We start from the raw sequence: 18,362 nt of genomic DNA on the forward strand, positions 1-18,362 counted from the left end.
TCAGTTAGGTTCTATTTTTTCTGGATGAAGAATATGGCCGAAAAACACATGGCGTAGTAAAAAACAGAAAAAAATTGTCAAAAAAATTAATAAGATTACTCTTAAAAAATATTATAAAATGTTTCAAATCAGCTTGCTCTGTGTCTAGGTGGTTTATGTAATTGTAATTGTATTTTTTTTATATGGATTCCTTCAATTCAAACAACAATCAATAAATAAAAATGAACAATATACTACAAATCATGAAATTAAATAAACTAAGACACCGCGAATCTACTGCCAAACTGTATTGTCCTACAAATACTCTACGACCCTTTAATAACCCCCTTTAAACAACCTGTGCTTGAAAACATCCTTAAATGTCTTTGTTTGCAAGGGTTGAATATCCAAAGGTAATTTATTGTAGAATCGTATGCATTTTGAATACAGTTCTGTGTGTGAAATTGAACTAGAACCGTTCTGTTGTTGTGACATAACTTCAACCACCTTAACACATTTACGGCAGGTTGATCGAAGAAGTAAAATGTGTATCATAGCGTTTAGCATCCACTGTTTATTTAAAATGCTTTTCAAAAAAAGTAGAACCTTCTTATTAAATTAAAACTTAATATCAAAGAGAGGCGGAGTTTCAGTTATTGGAGAATTAAATATTTTTAGCACGGAATTCTCATTTCCCATTCCCGTCTTGAAAAGCAATAAAATTTTAAGAAAACATGATTTAGAATAGTCGGTGGTATTAGCAATTTGTTACAAATATATCGTTGTGATATAGGATAATGTCGCATGTAATTTTTTTCAACTTTACATGAGATCGAGCGGTTTATTTTTTTTGACACTTAATGTCACAACTTGATAAGTACAAATGTATATCCTTTGGTACTTGGATTAGTTACATATATATTTTTAAAAACCTGGAATTTAAAGCCTTTTCATGATCAAAAACAAAAGAAAGTCTATGTCACGTTTGTCGCATATCTATTATTGTTCTACGACGATATGATATTAATTTTGGTAAAAAAATATTTTAAAAAACCTTAAAAACTTTTTACAAACTTTTATTTAATAGCCGACATATTTTTCAACCCAATTTTAACGCCAGTTGTTATTTGTCTTGAATACAGAAACGTAATTCTGAAATAAATAAGAATTTTCCTTAACGATGATTAATAACAAAAACGTGGATTTTACATATAATTAAATATCAAGGCTATACTGATAGGAATGCAATAAGTCATTAAAACAAATTTCTAGATAAACGCATTAAAAGCTTTTTTATTCTTTCATCGCATTATTTCTCCCACAATTATCTTTTATTTTAAATTTTTTTAAACATCGAAAAAGTAATCTTATTTCTAGACATATCTTAAAAAATGTAATCAACATCTTGCATCTATATTAACAAATATTTGAAACATATAAAGACCGTTAACTTAATACTTTCTGTCAGTATAGCCCCGATATATTAATATTTTAATTAATTAAGGAAGGCAAATAATTTGAGAAATGTTAGTAAATAATTGTAGATAATCACTTACCGACTTTTCTAATTCTACCAGTTTTGAGACATATCCGTCTCTTCGTCTGGACAATAATTACACTAACATGCAAATCCCACTATACATCTTCACCATAGTAGAAGTTGCATAAAAATATAAAACCTAAGTGGTTCATTTTTGATGATGAGTGGGATTTGCATGTTGGTGTTATTAGTGTCCTGACAAAGAGACAAGCACATCTCGAAAACGTTAAAGGTAGAAAAGTTGGTAAGTAGTTATATTTATTTTTTATTTTATTTTATTTTATTTAGAAAACATACAGTCATACAAAATCAGTATTAAAAACAACAATTTTTTAACATAAAAAGACCAATTAAGTTTTCATAAATTAAAAAGATATAAACATTAAATGTGACAAAAAATAAAAAATAAATAAGAATTTTAAGTGAAAAAAAGATAATTGTTGACATTTGCGTTTTCCATGGAGGTAATAAATTAAAATAAATAAAAATACCGAATGTACACTCCGAGCCATCCACGCACACACATGAACGCACATATAAAACATATACAAACATATACATTACATGCGGCACATATGCATAGCATAAACCACTCAAGATGTACATTCAGCAACTATCCCAAATAATCGACCCCATGAAGAAATTTTCTGTACAAATGCAACGTGCAGTTAAAAATGTCTACATCAATACTGAGTTCGTTATAATATACAACTATTAACTAGCAATTAAGAGACATGAGTACTTTTATGAACTAATATGGCAGTTAAAAATAATTATACATGACATAATTGTATTTTTATATGAAACTTACGTTGAGGTGATGTTACGTAGAAATTTATTTATTCGAAGCAAAAACATGAGATTCCCCTTTTCGATTTGTTTTAAATCTTAAAATAGGGCACAAATTAACATATTCTTATGTGTACTCAAATAATAATAATGTTAATACATTTCATGAATAAGTTGTTAAACATAACATATTTCTAAATCTTCTATTTTAATTCAGATTTTCTTATTTTCTTTACAAATGTTTTTTTCCTATATCATAATATGTTTTTAATTAAATTGAATACGACCACAAGGAATAAATAATATTTCAGGGAGAAATAAGTATTCTATTTATTTTTTCATTTGTTATGTAAACCGTCAAATCAAGATTTTAAAATCACTACAACGCCAGCGCGAATATTACAAAACCTTTTAACACAGTCATAGATGTTCTTCCTGTGTGCGTATAGGACGAATGACAACCCGAGAAATCTCCCGCCCTGTTCCCTATATAAGGAGCGAAGGCTTCCCAGCTCGGTCACTTTAGTATCGCTCACTGAATACAACCGTCACCCTTGTATTAGATCCTGGCCTGAAAAATTTCAATTTTCATTCAACAAGTGTATTCAATTATCGGCATCAAAAAGCGAAGGAAGAGATCCGTTGCGGCTTTCAAATCAAGGGGTGATTTCAGGTAAGTGAATGAAAATGCTTTTTATGAATAATTGTTTGGTTTTTCAAAGTTTTAATTGTAGAATTAGGTATTCAAGTCCCATTATTATAAAAAATTATGACATTTTATCGATCAAACTAAAAATTTTGCAATTATTTAAATAGGTTTTAAAAAATATTTCAAACCCTAACTCTTGTATCAAATCGAATATAATTTAAAAAATAAAAAATATGGTGAAAGACAAAATTTGAATTAGGCAAATATTTAAGAAAATATACGTTATTTCTAAGTAATAAATTCCCCTTTAATCCCCTTTAAAAATAAACAATTACGTATCTCGTAGATTAATAATAATTTTTTAATATATATTATTTATGGAATTTTACAAAAATCGCTAGAATGTTCCGTAAAGTTTATTTAAAGAACTTTCAAAATGATTAAAAAAATTTTTTTTTGTTAAATATTTTTTGGTATGTCAGCGGTTTCATAATATTTTATATGCAATTTTAATGTCTACTTGTAAACAGGGTAAATGTTGTCCTTTCTATGAAAAAAAAAAAAAAAACATGTATAAAATAAATTATGTTGAACAATAATTTGCATATTGTGACTGTCAGGTCATTTGATTCCAGAATTTGACCAACTTTTAGTTATAACTATGTCACCAGAATTTATAGAATAGTAAATATTTTTTTAAAAACAAGATGAAGAATAATTTTTTCAAGGAAAAGCCAAACTGTCCTTTTGTTATGTGTAATTATTATTTGAATAAATGTGACTGTTGAGACACTGGAAAATTTCACTCTTCTATCTTTGTGCATTTGAAGTCAAATTTAAGCCAAACTTCTTAATATTAATGTTTTTTTTGTGTTGTTAAGCATGGAATACTGGACACTTATATTTCAACAATAATAGTCTAATAACCGATGTAGAAAAAAATTATAATTGTGACTGGTGGGACAAGGTTTTATGATACCTAATAAAAATATTTACTAAATAGTTAATTTGTGTGAAGTTATTATCCATGAACCAGAAGTCGTAATTTATTATTAAATCACAAAAAAAATTACAAATGAAAGCACAGAAAGCCTTACTTAGAGTAGCAAACAAAAAGCTTTACCAATACTCTACAAACAGACTTTTTACAGAAATTACAGTATTAGAAATATGCAAAAAGACAATTTTAAGTCATTTCCATCAAAACCCTGAAAAACATAATGACAGACAACAAATTACCGACACTAGGTTAAGACAAAAAATAATACTTCTGTTTATTTGGATAAAAAAAAACAAATTACGGACAAAAGCATTATATTTTTCTAGCCCCTAAGCTATACAAGTTTTTAAGCAAAGACATATTGGTGAACAAAATAAAAAACAATATTTTCAAAGCTAGAGTCCATAAATGGATTGCTAAAATGACTAGACAGGTAGCTGAGGAATATGTTTCATATTTAAGAATATAATTTTAGTTTCTTGAAAATCCTTTCTTGTTTTATTGATGTAGTTGTGTTTTAATTTTTTTGATTTCTTTTGAATTTTCACACAACAATTTATGAAAGTATGTATAAAATAAATAATACACTGACATTCCGGAACGTGCCTGTGGGCCAGTGGAGTGGCTACATCCATAAATAAAATTAGAATTATTTGAATGTACCCATTGTATAAACATTTTTATTTGTAAACTATGTAATTGTATTTTATATTGGATTAAATAAATAAATAATTTAAAAAAATATTTTTCTAAAGGTTCATAAAATTATAAGATAAAGCTATAAATATGGTTTTATTAAATAAGAGGTGATAAACGGAAATAGAAATTTTATATCCTTTTCTCACATTACATAGAATGCCCTAAAAATCTTATTGTCTACTAACATTTAAAAAAATGTTTGTTTTCAAAACAACTTTGATTTGAATTTAATACTTTATATTACAATATTTTTTCTTAATTTCAGTTTAACTCAACAGTAACTAGATAAATAATAACTATCTAAATAATTCACATTTCATTTTTAAGTAAAATTTAATAATATGGAACCAGCAGAGGAAGGATTGAAGCCGAGTGAACGTGGTTGAAATGCGATTTATTAGACGAATGTGTGGAAAAATCAATGTATGACTGGGTTGCGAATCATGAAATCAGGCGAGAGTGAAAATATGCGTCTAGTATAATTGATAAGATTAAGAAAGGTTCTCTGAAATGGTTTGATCATTTAGAAAAAATGGACGACGAAAAAATGGTAAAACAAGTATATACGGCGAAAATGAACGGTAACGGGAGAAAAGGACGATCAAAAAAGACGTGGCATCATCAGATTAAACAAAATCTTAAGTCTGGTCATGTTAAAAGCAGACAGAACCAAAGCGCATGTATAACAAGATGTATGAATGTGGAAGAAGCTAGGAATGTATGCCAAGATAGACGTGTGTGGCGGTCCATTCTCTCTACGGGGAAATGACGTGATGGTAGTAGTAGTATAATGTCGAACGCTCTCTCAATAAAAAATTTAGAACGCAAAAATGTAATAAGTATTAAAGCTGTTTTAATTAAATACAAAATGTTTTTAACGATAATTTGAAATGTAACGAAATTCAATTTTTGTACGAATTGTATAACGCATAAAAAAACCTAAAAGTAAAATATATTATTTAGATGCTTCCTGTTTTAAAATAGTTCGGTGGAATGCGGCGGTAAATTTTTGTACAGTATCCGGCATCCGGTGGTGCTATTTTATCAAAATATGGTTCCGTTTCCTCTCCAAAAATATGACTATATTTTCTAGGATTTTAAGAATACATTTTGAGCTAGTACATTTATTCCTATAGTTTATTTTTTTATTATAGCATGTAAGGTGTAATGCTATTTTATTTAATATTTTTGTGCTCATATTTTGAACTTTTTGGTCACTGCTCTTGGGTCATGGTATTTACTGTACGGTTTTCTTAAATGAACACGGTAAATAGTTTTTTGGCACTCGAACATCTTGGTTTCGACAGCAAAATAATCGTAATATCTCAGAGTAATAATGCGCCAGGCTATAGAAGAGCCTAAACGTATGAAAACCATTCATGACTTTTGTGTATTAAATTAACTACAGTTCTCAGCAAAACAATGGGCTGTACTCAGGCCGCGAATTGCCAAATGGATATCAATTTGCATTGTTAATACTTTAAAATATGTATCTGTGTATTTATTATTGCAGAGTTATTCCAATTTATTTTTCTATAATTCACCGATATTTATTTTATTAAATTGAAAATAAATGTGTGTGTTTATTTTATTTTGTTATTTATTCATTTTATTCACAGTATACTTATGTTGCATTAATTGAGCCATAAATCCCAACTCCATGGAACCAAAGTCCTGTGTTGAATTTGTTTGTTTGTCCGTCACATCTCCGAAACGGCGAGTCGTAGCGGCCTGAAATTTGGACACGTCATTTTAAATGCGATAACAAGATTGACGTTTCTATTTTCAAGTAAAATTTGAATCGATCTCAACCATATAAAAAATCAAACTTTATATGGATGCCCAGTGCGGCCCCGACATATTACCCGTAAACGATCATTATCAATAGTAAACTAACTATTGATTCACAAATCTACACGTTAAATTAAGAAAAAATAGTATCTGAAATAAATACGTCGATAAAAGGAAAGTTTTGAAGCAACATAATGCACGTGTCGGGACAATAAATGCCAACAATCAATGTAAATCATGGAACAATATTCATAATCAATTACCTGTGAAAACTGACTCCGTTAACACCTTTGACGCTCCTACTGCTGCAACCAAACATACTGCAATTCGCCATAGTCAATTTTTATTTATTATAACGTCAATATCTAAGTTATTTACAAACAAAGCCAAGCACAGCGACAAAAGCAGCCGATAGAACCGTTATGCCAATGTTGTCAAACTTGATTTGTTACTAACCAACATCGGTTGCGTTTTATGAAACATAGCGATAAAACTTCTCTATAGGTTGACGCATTATTACTCTGGTATTACGGGGGTTTCGGGTTTGATTCCAGATGGAATTGCCATAATTACTTGAGTTTTTTTTGGCTAAGATGTTATGTGCTGAAATCGAAACGGGCTGTGGTCCCGTGGGTAGTCACGGACTCCGGATCAGGAGACCCGAGGTTTGAATTCCATTTTACCACAACTTGTTACCCATTTTATGACTAGTTGTGTTTTATTTTCTATTGAAAATTAAAAATAAACAATAAATTAAGTACTGATGATTTTTCGGCATTATATTAGGCCGTGTGATTTTAACAACTCTGATCAACATTACTATACTTTTGTTTGCACTACGACATTTATTACAGTTGTAAATTAAAGCGCTGGGGTGGTACTCTGAACCCTTCAGCGAGCGTAAGTAACACTTTTTTAGCTAGTATTTAGTAGGTGTGTAAATACTAAAAATAAAAAGGCTAAAAAGCAATCTCTACACTCGCGAAAGCGTTTAAATTCTAGCGCTGAACTCATTTGAAAAAAATTACACTCGATTTTTGTGATCTTATCAGAAACCGAACTCAGAATCCTGCTTGAGGCAAGCATTTTAGTCATTATTTACACTACAAGGCCGCATCAACGTATCCCATATAGTAAAAGCTGCAATGTTACTAAAAAAAATGGCAAAAGATGATGGCAACACGTGCATATAACAACCCAAAAAAAATTGGTCTTTAAAAAAAAAAAGGCTTCAAAACCATATAAATTTTCTACCGAATTTGGCCATAATTACAAAATATGAAAACGTTTTACTAATGATTATTTCAGGGATAAAATTATCGAATTTTATTAATAGCAAGTAATTTCTCTATAAAATAAAAGAAACATGTTTATTTGTTATATTAACGTCGGTAATATCTCGTATACAAACGATAATAAAGTTAGATAAGGTTTGAAATAATCTTGTTTCATTCGTTTATTAATGAAACCATTTTTTGAAGGTTGTAACCCTGAAGGCTCTTTAAATTGAATCAGGGCTTTATTGGGGGTGATATTGTTATTATTTCGGGAAGCATTTATTTATTAATATAAGATATTTCAAAGTTAATCTTTTAAGATCTGAATGATTTCCCGTGGAATTAAAAAAAAAAGTATTTAATTAAATTGTTTGAAAATTATTTTTTTGCTAAATTTGATATATTACATAGTTATTTTTTTAACATCAGGTGTCAAACTAATAATAGTAAAACGAAATTCACGAAACCTGTGATTATTTTACAATATGCGTTGATTGAAAAGAAAATTTAGTGAAATATGATTAAAATATAATTTGAAAGGACGGCGGGAAACAAACACACACACCAAAACAATAATACCAGCCAGAAGCCAGCAGTCGATCTAAAAAACTAATTTTACTGTGTCCTGAAGCCGACGAACAATTTAAGCAGAAAAAAATAGAGAAGTACTTTGCGATATCCGTTATTATATAATAAACTCGCCATTTGATAGTTCCTATGACGGTATAAATAAATTTTTATCCATGTATCTAAGTATGTATAACAAAGCCGGCTTTATCGGTATGTCAATACACGTTCTCTGGAACATAAGAAGAAATGTGGAAAAAAAAAATTGAATTTATTTTTCATACCGGCAATATTTTGACCAAATCTCAAAGGTCATAATGTAATTATCCCAAGTGAACGTGACCCATAAAAGGATAACCCAGTCAGCCCAAGCAGGTCTGCCCAAAGAGTCAGCCCAAAGCGTCAGCCCAACTAAGTCAGCTCAACGCAGTTACTCAGTTCTAGCATGTACTCTAAGTAAAAGTTCTCTCAGTCAGTTCAAGTTCTCTTGACCGTTACTCAAGTGCTTTACAACAAAGTGCCATTCAACATGCATCCCAACCTCGTTTCTGTCAATCTTAAACTAGGGTAAGAGCTCCAACCATCAATAACTTGAATCGGGTTGTGGTCCTGTGGCTAGTGTCTCGGACTCACGGACCAAAGGTTTGTGGTTCGAATCCCACTTTACCCCAACTTGATTCCCATTTTCTAATTATTGAGTGAGTGAGTTATTTACAACTCGTTGAAAATGGCCCTCAAAATTAAATATTTGGGTAAATCATAAAAACGCAAATATTTCTTTTTTAAATAAAGAAAAAATAAAAAACTTAAATCTTACATATTTAAACATTGTTTATTTACTGTTTTACGTTGATTCCTGTGAAAACAACTGGTTACTAGATTTGCCTATTACAGAGGGAAGGCGCTAATTGGTCAAACAAATAATTGGAAATGTATCAAGTATTTTTAATCAACATCATTACAATGGAATTCCATCAAAAATTGCGAACAAATAATTTAAATCAAATAAAAAAGAAGAAGTTCGATAATAATATTTATTTGATTTGGGGAACAAGGGGTTAATGTATAACTAGTTGTTTAAATTTATATTTTGTACAATTATCTAAATAAAAGACATAACATTACATTTAAAGCGAACATTGTCTAAACGGTTTCTTCTAGGTATTTTAGGGGTTAAAGTGACTATGGTTTACAATACAGCATTTATCAATATTATTTCTAGCCGACTACCTATCATTCCTATCCTTCCCTTGACCCATCCTTATAAGATATATCTTACATCGAGATCAAAAACGAAAGATTTAGATTTGGAGCAAAATATGATATTACATAAGGACTCTTGGAATCATAATGAGGAATTCCACTGTTTTATAGTTTATTTATTTTCTATTAGCGTACTATTTAACGCAGCAAAAATACAAGTGTTTTTTTTTGCGCGTTATTTACAAAAATATGATTTTTTAAAGTTACATTTATCAAATACCGCGCCAAATGACTGTAATCATGAAACGGTTGGCGTTTTTACTTTCACTGACCTGACAAGAATCCATGGAATATTGCTTTGATTACTTCATTTAGTTGATCGTTATTTGCTTATTTCTATGTTATGGTTGTTTTTACGAACGTTTCGATTTATAAAAACCTAGAAAGTTGATATAATCTCTGGTTGAAATGTCAAATTAAACTAATTATACTGTTTTTTTTCTATGGCCAAAACGTCCCTTACAAGGTGCGGGGGCTTTAAAGCGGAAACCGGAAATACTACACGTAGATATAAGGAGTGACGTCAATGTATACGATTTTAAAATGAATACTATTTTTAACATTTTTGCGTGCGTTTTTGAGATATTTCATCCTACTCCAATTTTTTTTAATATTCACGTGTACACAAAGACATTTTAAAAATTTAATTCCGGGTTGAACTGGAATTTCTCTTTGTAAAAAGTTTAAAAAAAAAAAATTTAGACGTTCTACCAAAACGTGATAATATGACCGAAAACAAGTAACATAAAATATTAACAAGTTATTACAATGTGTATCATTATAAAGAACGAACCATAAAAGACTTTGAATAAAAATATGCAAACAAGCACAAAAATAATTCAAATCTACAAAAATAATGTTAAAAAAATAGAGTAAAAAGGACTAACTGTCTGTTTATGACATTTTACTGTGAATACAAAGCTGTATGTCACGCCTTTTACGCTGCTTAATATTTACTGACCACAGCGAGTAAAACACTTTTCATACCAAAAGTTCTGAAACCTCAGTTGAATGGAACACAAGACGGGTGCTGAGTGCATCCAGTGTACGAGTATATGTAAATGGTTGTAGTAGTGATAATAAATTGTCATCAAAAATACTAAAATAATTCATCATTCAGTATTAAAGAACAGTGCATCATCGCCACATCACATTAAATGTAGGTCCATTCCCGTTCTCCTTTCCTTTACTCAAATGTTCCACCCTTGAACAATATTGAATGATATTCATTTTTTTCGCTACGGTCTGCTTATCATTTACAATTGTTTTATGTGTTTTATTTATTCTGACCTCTTTTGTTATTTTTCATCACTGAGCCTTTTGCCGTTTCCCTCAACATATTACATAGACGCGCACCATAGGGTAAAATATTAAAAAGATTAGTGACGAAAACGTACCTATTGTTCAACAATGTTTTGAGTATGTCCAAATGTTATTCTTTATTCAGTTCTCAAAAATGTTTTCCCTCTCTGTTGCGACACATGTTCTTATTGTTACCGAGTTTGTTTATTTACATCAGGGTTGAATTCGAGGAGACTGCGTATGCTACTTTAACTGGGAGGATACCCATTTTCAATCCACAAAAAAGCTTGTAAACACAAGCTACGTTAAAAATAAAAGTTTTTAAACAAAAAACGGTTTTTATGTATCAGATTAAGATTCCTTAATTTACTTATTTTTACTGGATGTTGGAGAAAGCCGAAATAATTTGAACTCACATAACCGAATTCCCTCCAGTGCATCCCCGATAGAAAGAAAAACTTAGGTTTTGTGCCGCCAGGTGATTTTTGACATTTAAAATAAATAATATATAAACCGGGTTGTGGTCCTGCGATAGTATTGTGGACTCACGGACCAAAGGTCCCAGGTTCAAATTCCACTCTACCCCAGTACAAGTTATTTACAACTTTGAAAAACGGTTTGAAAATCTAAATGTTTCTAATCTAAATAAAAACTCTAGCATTTCTCATTTTATTAAAAAATAAATAAATAATAATACTTGTATTGAAATATGAATTCTTTAAAGTTTTTCTGGGTACCAGGAAAAGTTCTTCGTCAGAGTTTCGTTGTCGGAGTGATAAAGAAGACTTACATATTCCATCTCTAAAATGCTATACATCCCTGTTGTTATTTGTTAATTTTTAAGACTCCCTAGGAAGTAAAATCTAGTCTTTTGTCTGCAAACATTTGAACGAACTCAAAACGTTATGTTAAATGAATAAACGTTATTGATTAGCTGACTAATGACACTGAAATTTCAATACGTTTTTAAAAAAAAATACGAAGGTAACAATATATCTACCCAGACAAAGAGAACTCTAAAAGAAAAATTGAAGTAAATTTGAAAATATTAAAAAAAATCCATATTCAAGCGAGGCTTACTTTATTTATCTAACAAATTTGAATCTTTAATTGAAGGTTAAATAATGTTTTAATAATCGCCGTGACTAATTCAATTTAAAAATAATATTTTCATGCAAGTTATAAATATTTCAACGTGAAGTTTACTACTCAAAATACCCTGATTTTTTTCAGGATTATTTCAGGATGACGCACGAAAGATCAGATGAGCCTCCGAACATAGCCTTTCAGAAGTTTCAGTCAAATGTATTATTGGATTTGAATATTGGGCTACTTGTTTTCCAATTCACGTATATCTAGCCAACAGCTACCGTCAAAACATGATGAAATAATTCGTAATTTGATTTAAATTGATAAAATTATTGAAATATCTCTAGCATTAGCATTGCAAAAAATAAATTACTTCTGAGGTCACAATTTCAGTAGAATAATCATTTGAAAAAAAATAGTTTGGTAGATTTTTTAAGGATAGAAAATGAACAAAAAGTCATTATTATATTTATTAGTGAATATTCTAGTAAAAAAAAATTTTTAAACAATTAAACGTTTTATTTTTATTATTTATTTATATATTTTGCAGCACAATAGGCCAGGAGGCCCAATTACAGTGGTGAATTACTTTACGGAACACCCAGGCTTGAGAAAAATCACATTAAAATTTTTGTGTTCACACCGTAAATCGAACCTTCCGTGTATGGGTCAAGCGTCTTGACCACTACACCACAGAGGCCACCGAATTCAAATATTTAACACAATTTTAAATTAATTTAATTGTATTAACTTTTTCTAAAAAAATATCATATTATAAAAAAAATTGACAAGCGGTCTCATACATACGATCTTTCAAAAGATACAAATCTTTTGATGTAGTGCATAAGGCACTAAAACTTTTATTAATCATTTTTAACACCATGTTTTATAGATATTTGGTATTAAATATACATTTATTAACATATTACAACAGAGCTGAAGAACATTTTAGAGAAGGTAATTTATAGTCTGTCATACTGTTAAATGAATGTTACGCAGTGTGTAAAGTGGCCACTTAAACCAATCAATGACAGGTCATAAGCCCTGTAGATGCCTAGACTTCTATACTAACTTCTCTAAAATGTTCTTCATCACTGTTATAATATGTTAATATTAACAGCTCCCCAGGGTGATTCCAGGTGAATTCAGTCTTTGTCTTCAAAAATTTGGACAAACTCAAAATATTGTTGACACATTTATTAAATAACATTTGGATTGAATTTTATTAAATTTATAAATCGACACCAAGCGTCTATTTTTTTCTCCTTTTTGGTGTGGTATTTTGCATAGTTTTTTTAATGTTCTTTTTGCCTGAATATGTACCACACACGTAAAAAATAAATTTGCTTAGAAAATATTTTAAGTAAACCAATAAAAATAATAAAATGACAATTTCATTACATTTATTAACACCCGATGATTTATTGATCACCCGATATTTTACATCAAGATTATCAGTTTTACGCTTCAGGCGGCAGGCCAAAGGCAATACAATGTTGTGTAAAATCACATTTATGTCGATCTTGCCAGTACCGCAACAGGAACGTTATGGTAGGTGAAAGCACCAATTACTTTACCACGAGGTTTAGTGATTTTTAATTAATATCCTTTTCATGATTTTCACCTGATTATTTTTCACGTACACAACTGTGTACCAGGGGCGAACCGTGTATAGAAGCGATTATGCACAGCTTACCATTATATTTGACTTACCATAATATTGTTTTATTGTAACTTTATTTACAGTAAAACAAATAAATAATTAGCATTTATTTTCTATCATTTCCACCGCTGGTATTTTTATTCTAGTATAAATATAAAATTTAATAAAGCGCACCCAGCGCGTGCGGTGAGCCAAGAAACTAACCGATTATTCCAGCTTATTCCGATTATTTCATACAAATAAGTATACTATATTTTGAATGGATTAACCCCAATGCAGGTTTTTTCTCCTAGATTAAACTTGCAGATTACACAAATTATTTGAAGATTCTTGATTTGGAAAACTGTATTTCAAACATTGTTTCTAAAGGACTATTTTTCTTTGAGATGGTACTTTTGACATAAGACCATAATTACTTTCATGCGTCATATTGCAGGAAATATAGAGCTCCATGCGGCCGTTTTTAGCACTAGTAATTACTAGAGCAACGCGGCCAGTTGAAATTTCTATTGAATACCTAATATCGACTGAATTCATTGTGGTATTTTTTATTTATTTTTAAATGAATTATTTATTAAAGTAATGGATAATATATATATATATATATATATATATATATATAATATAAAATATCACAAAGTTACATCGTTTGAGTTGATTTCATGGATGAGAGTTGTTATCACACAGAACCATATAAAAATATCAATTTATAGTATATATTACATACATTATATTATGTACCTCCTATGTAGGTATAAATATATGATATTTTTAAAAACATACCTGTAAATGAAATCACCATTCGCCACTGCTGTGTACTCGTACTTCATTCCTCTAGACTTGGAAAAAGTATGCATGAAATATTGTTACCTTTCGGTTTTTTATTTAAAAAATAAAAGTACCAAACCCTTTTTTTATGTTTTTTGATTTTTTGACGTTGGTGGCGCCACATTAACAATGTCTGTTATTAATTGCACGTTAACAAGGTTATTCAATTATTCTACTGTGAGTAATATACTTTTTCTCTTCGGCCAATCGTACCATAGCCGTCAACAAATGTAAATGTGATCTTAGTATTCGCATCGTTATCACCAATAAGTTATTTTAGCTATCCATAAGTTGTTCGATCCACCGTGACGTCTTATCTCGTACATCACAAATCGAAAAAAACGATAAGTGCCCGGTTCACCCCAGTAGCTCAATCACAAATAACTATCGACGTGCTTAAGAACATGCTAAGCATTTGAGCGATCACAATGAACAATAATGAACATGTTTAAGTTATTGCAGTCATAAGTCAACGCGTGTGTAATCTCTACGTCAACGCTCGTGTCGGTTTGTTTTTTGTTTTCCTCGTTAGTAAATACAGTTTACTGGCGAAAAATCGGCGTTTACTATAAAGAATAATACTCGTATAATTTATTGCATTTGCAAAATAGTAACGTAATTCTAATACAAAAAAGTGAAAATAATATTAAAATCCTATGGTGACTGGTTTTCTTGACATTTGGCTTGCCGACCGCCGGCTAAATGCAATAAATAGAGTGATAAATAATGAATAAATGAATAAAAATAGCAAATTTGCAATATTTTCCATATTTACACGGGTGAAATTCAAATATGTGACTGCGTAGCAGGATTATACGTCGCGAAACGTAAATATTTTGACATTTAATATTAGGTGTTCACGGATGTTCCACTGTCATCGCGAATATGATAAACAACCATGGTGAGAAATTTTTATCACGTCATTTATTAGCAAGTCGATAGTTATTTGTGATTGAGCTACAGGACATCTAATAAAGCCTGCGGCGAGAGAAGTACGAACATTAATGTTGGAAGAATCCTATTACAAGGTAGATAATCGCTTTAGTTTGTATTGAGATTCAATGGCAAAAGTAAATAAAGATAACGCAATTGGCAACTACAAAATCTGTGAACTGGCAAAAAAGCGAATTCAAATATTTACCTGTCGTTTGGCAAGTGGCGCGATTAACGCTACCAAAATCTGATGAATTCCTCTGTCTTTTAAGTTAAAATAATCACGACCAAATAAAAAAAGATACGTGAGGCTGAGAAGATCGTAAGATGGAGTAGACAGCGAAACAAAGAGACTGGTATAGCCATGTTCAAAGAATGATCACTACCAGACTCCCTCATATTGCTCTACATAATCAGCTTCACGGGAATTGTCCTCGTAAAAAACCTCCCAAAAGATGGAAGGACAGCGAGGAATAGAAACCTTACAGGAAGAGCGAGAGAGCAAGAGCTGCTCCAGAATATCTAAAGGAACTCTGCATTCCAGATGAACTAGCTGACAGACGTCTTACGCTTAGATCAGCTACACCTACGTCGAAAGCAAAAGTTATTATACCTCTACGCAAACAGCGCACTAAATTCAGCAAACGTGCATTTGCGGTCGCAGGCCCTACGGCATGGAATGCTCTCCCAGCAGAAATCCTAAACTGTGACAGTGAAGCGATGTTTCGGAAGAAACTTATAACCCACTTGTTCATCTAAATCATTTGAATAAATTCTTAGCATGTGGTGCAAAAGTAATATGAAAAAGTACATTATTTTTCCTAAATTAAAAAGTTAAAATTAATTTTATATCTTTATATAATCACTTTGTAAAGCGCCCTTGAGGTATTATATTACGAAAATGGCAAAAAACCACATAGGTCAACAGCAAGGAAGAAAAAGAAGACATTGACATTGTTAAATTAAAGTTTGTAACATAAATGAAATTACAAATAATTTATTCATGTACATAGTAAGTAATTGGTATGTCCAGAGATTGACAAATCGCTTTTTTTATGAGTCACTTATTAAACACACCTTAAAGGTCTGAATAATTAATCGGCGTGGTTTGAAAACAGTCCCTAGAATTCTGAAGAGGGATCCCCTATTCTTATTCTTAGTGGTGGGGGTCGGTGCTATGCAAGCTCCTGACGTCACTGTGACCTGTGAAGGTCTATTGTTAGGGTAATTAACACAGAGATAGAAGATAATATGATCACATTTTTTTTGTCGTATACGGTGTTCCATTAGCGTTTTTTTTGTTTTATTTATTTAAAAATACACAGAGTGAAAAACGAATATTAAACATCCACTTAAACCAGCCAATGACAGTAAAATTAGCCTTTATTGTATTGAAATTTATTGCTGAGAGCTACTACTACTACTACTACTATCATCACGCCATTTCCCCGTACGGGTAGGCAGAGAGAATGGACCGCCACACACGTCTATCCTGGCATACATTTCAAGCTTCTTCCGCATTCATACATATTGTCATACATGCCCTTCGGTTCTGTCTGCTTTTGACATGACCAGACTTAAGATTTTGGTTTATCTGATCATGCCACGTCTTCTTTGGACGTCTTCATCTGATTTAACCGTTCATTTTCGTCATATTTACTTGTTTTACTATTATTTCGTCGTTCATTCGTTCTACGTGACCAAACCATCTCAGAGACCCTTTCTTAATCTTATCGTTTATACTTGACTCAGATTTACACTCTTACATTTCACACATCCACACATCCACATTTCCTCGACTCTTCCATCTGTTGACTTTTGTTAAGTAATGGAGCTGAAACCTTTATGAGGTGGGTGAGATTCATCCGGCTGAACCAAATCACCTTCTAGGCAACGCCTCAAAACAATTTTCCAATTTAGGGAGAAAATCCAGCCAGTCTGCAATCATTTGGACGTACTCAAACATCGTTGTATATTGTGTTGATTTGCAAGAGCGGATTTATAAAGATTAACACAGATTAGATTTGAAATATTTATTACTAGAAGTTACACACTATATAACCATACTTTTTCGTCATCTTTGTTTATTTTCATATAAAAAAATATTTTTTTAAAAGTATGTTGCTAAGTGTCCTCGCCACGGGACGTGACTTTACATTACTTTTATTATTAATCTTTGTTTATAATAGAAAAAATAACTTAATAAATAAAATAAATAAATAAACATATTTTTTTCAAAAGGAATTCGCATAGTTGAATCTGGCCAAGGACCCTGCGTGCAGAGGAAACGAAAGATTGAGAAGAAATGCAGCGAGCGATGTCCTTTTAAGTGTCATAGAGAATGAAATTGGGTTCGTATCAGGTTTGCTAAATAAAAAGGCGTTCTAGTGTTGGCAACCTGATAATGTTTTTTCGAGAACTTTGCTCTCTGCTACAAGCCCTGTAAATGCTAAGACCTTCATATTCCTTTCTCAAAAATAATTTCCATCTCTGATGCAAAAAACATATCTAAATAACTCCCTAGGAAGTGAAACCCAACAGAATATATTTGTTACCATTTTTCTTTTTCTTATTTCAAACTTAATATTTTATTTAATTAATTCGCACTTACAAAAACAGTTAAATATCAAAACCGTACCTTCGGGGAAAAAGTTTTTTTATTTTATTAAGAAACAATTAAAAATAAAATCAACAGTAAAAATAAAACTTTAACCATTTTCTGAAATAACATCTTTAGGATAAATATTCTGGCAAATGAATATTGAATCAAGAAAAATCGTTTTTCTTACTGTGAAATAAATTTGTCAGTGGAAAATTCTTGAAAAACTTTTAACCGAGAACAGAATTTGTAAAAAGAATTTAGAATTTAATAGAATATTTCTTTCAGAAACTTTGGGATTAAATAAATTTATCTTAACGAAAAAAAAAACATAAATGTAGGATTATATACTTTTTAACCAATTTTTTACGTAATTTAAGTTAAACATTTATTG

General features: G+C 30.7%; 1 protein-coding gene across 1 annotated transcript in view; it reads left to right on the forward strand.

The window, feature by feature from the left end:
• Positions 1-2,832: 2,832 nt before the first annotated feature.
• The window catches only part of AstC (Allatostatin C), a 54,532-nt gene continuing 39,002 nt past the window's right edge, over positions 2,833-18,362 (forward strand). Inside the window, exon 1 of the mRNA XM_088238467.1 lies at positions 2,833-2,981. The gene's annotated coding sequence lies outside the window, so the exon portion shown is untranslated. The remainder of the gene's footprint in view (positions 2,982-18,362) is intronic.

Source organism: Micrasema longulum, unplaced genomic scaffold (genome assembly GCF_059751315.1).
Source record: "Micrasema longulum isolate JH-2025_06_02 unplaced genomic scaffold, ASM5975131v1 h1tg001905l, whole genome shotgun sequence".
In the NCBI taxonomy this organism is placed as follows: Eukaryota; Metazoa; Arthropoda; class Insecta; order Trichoptera; family Brachycentridae; genus Micrasema; species Micrasema longulum.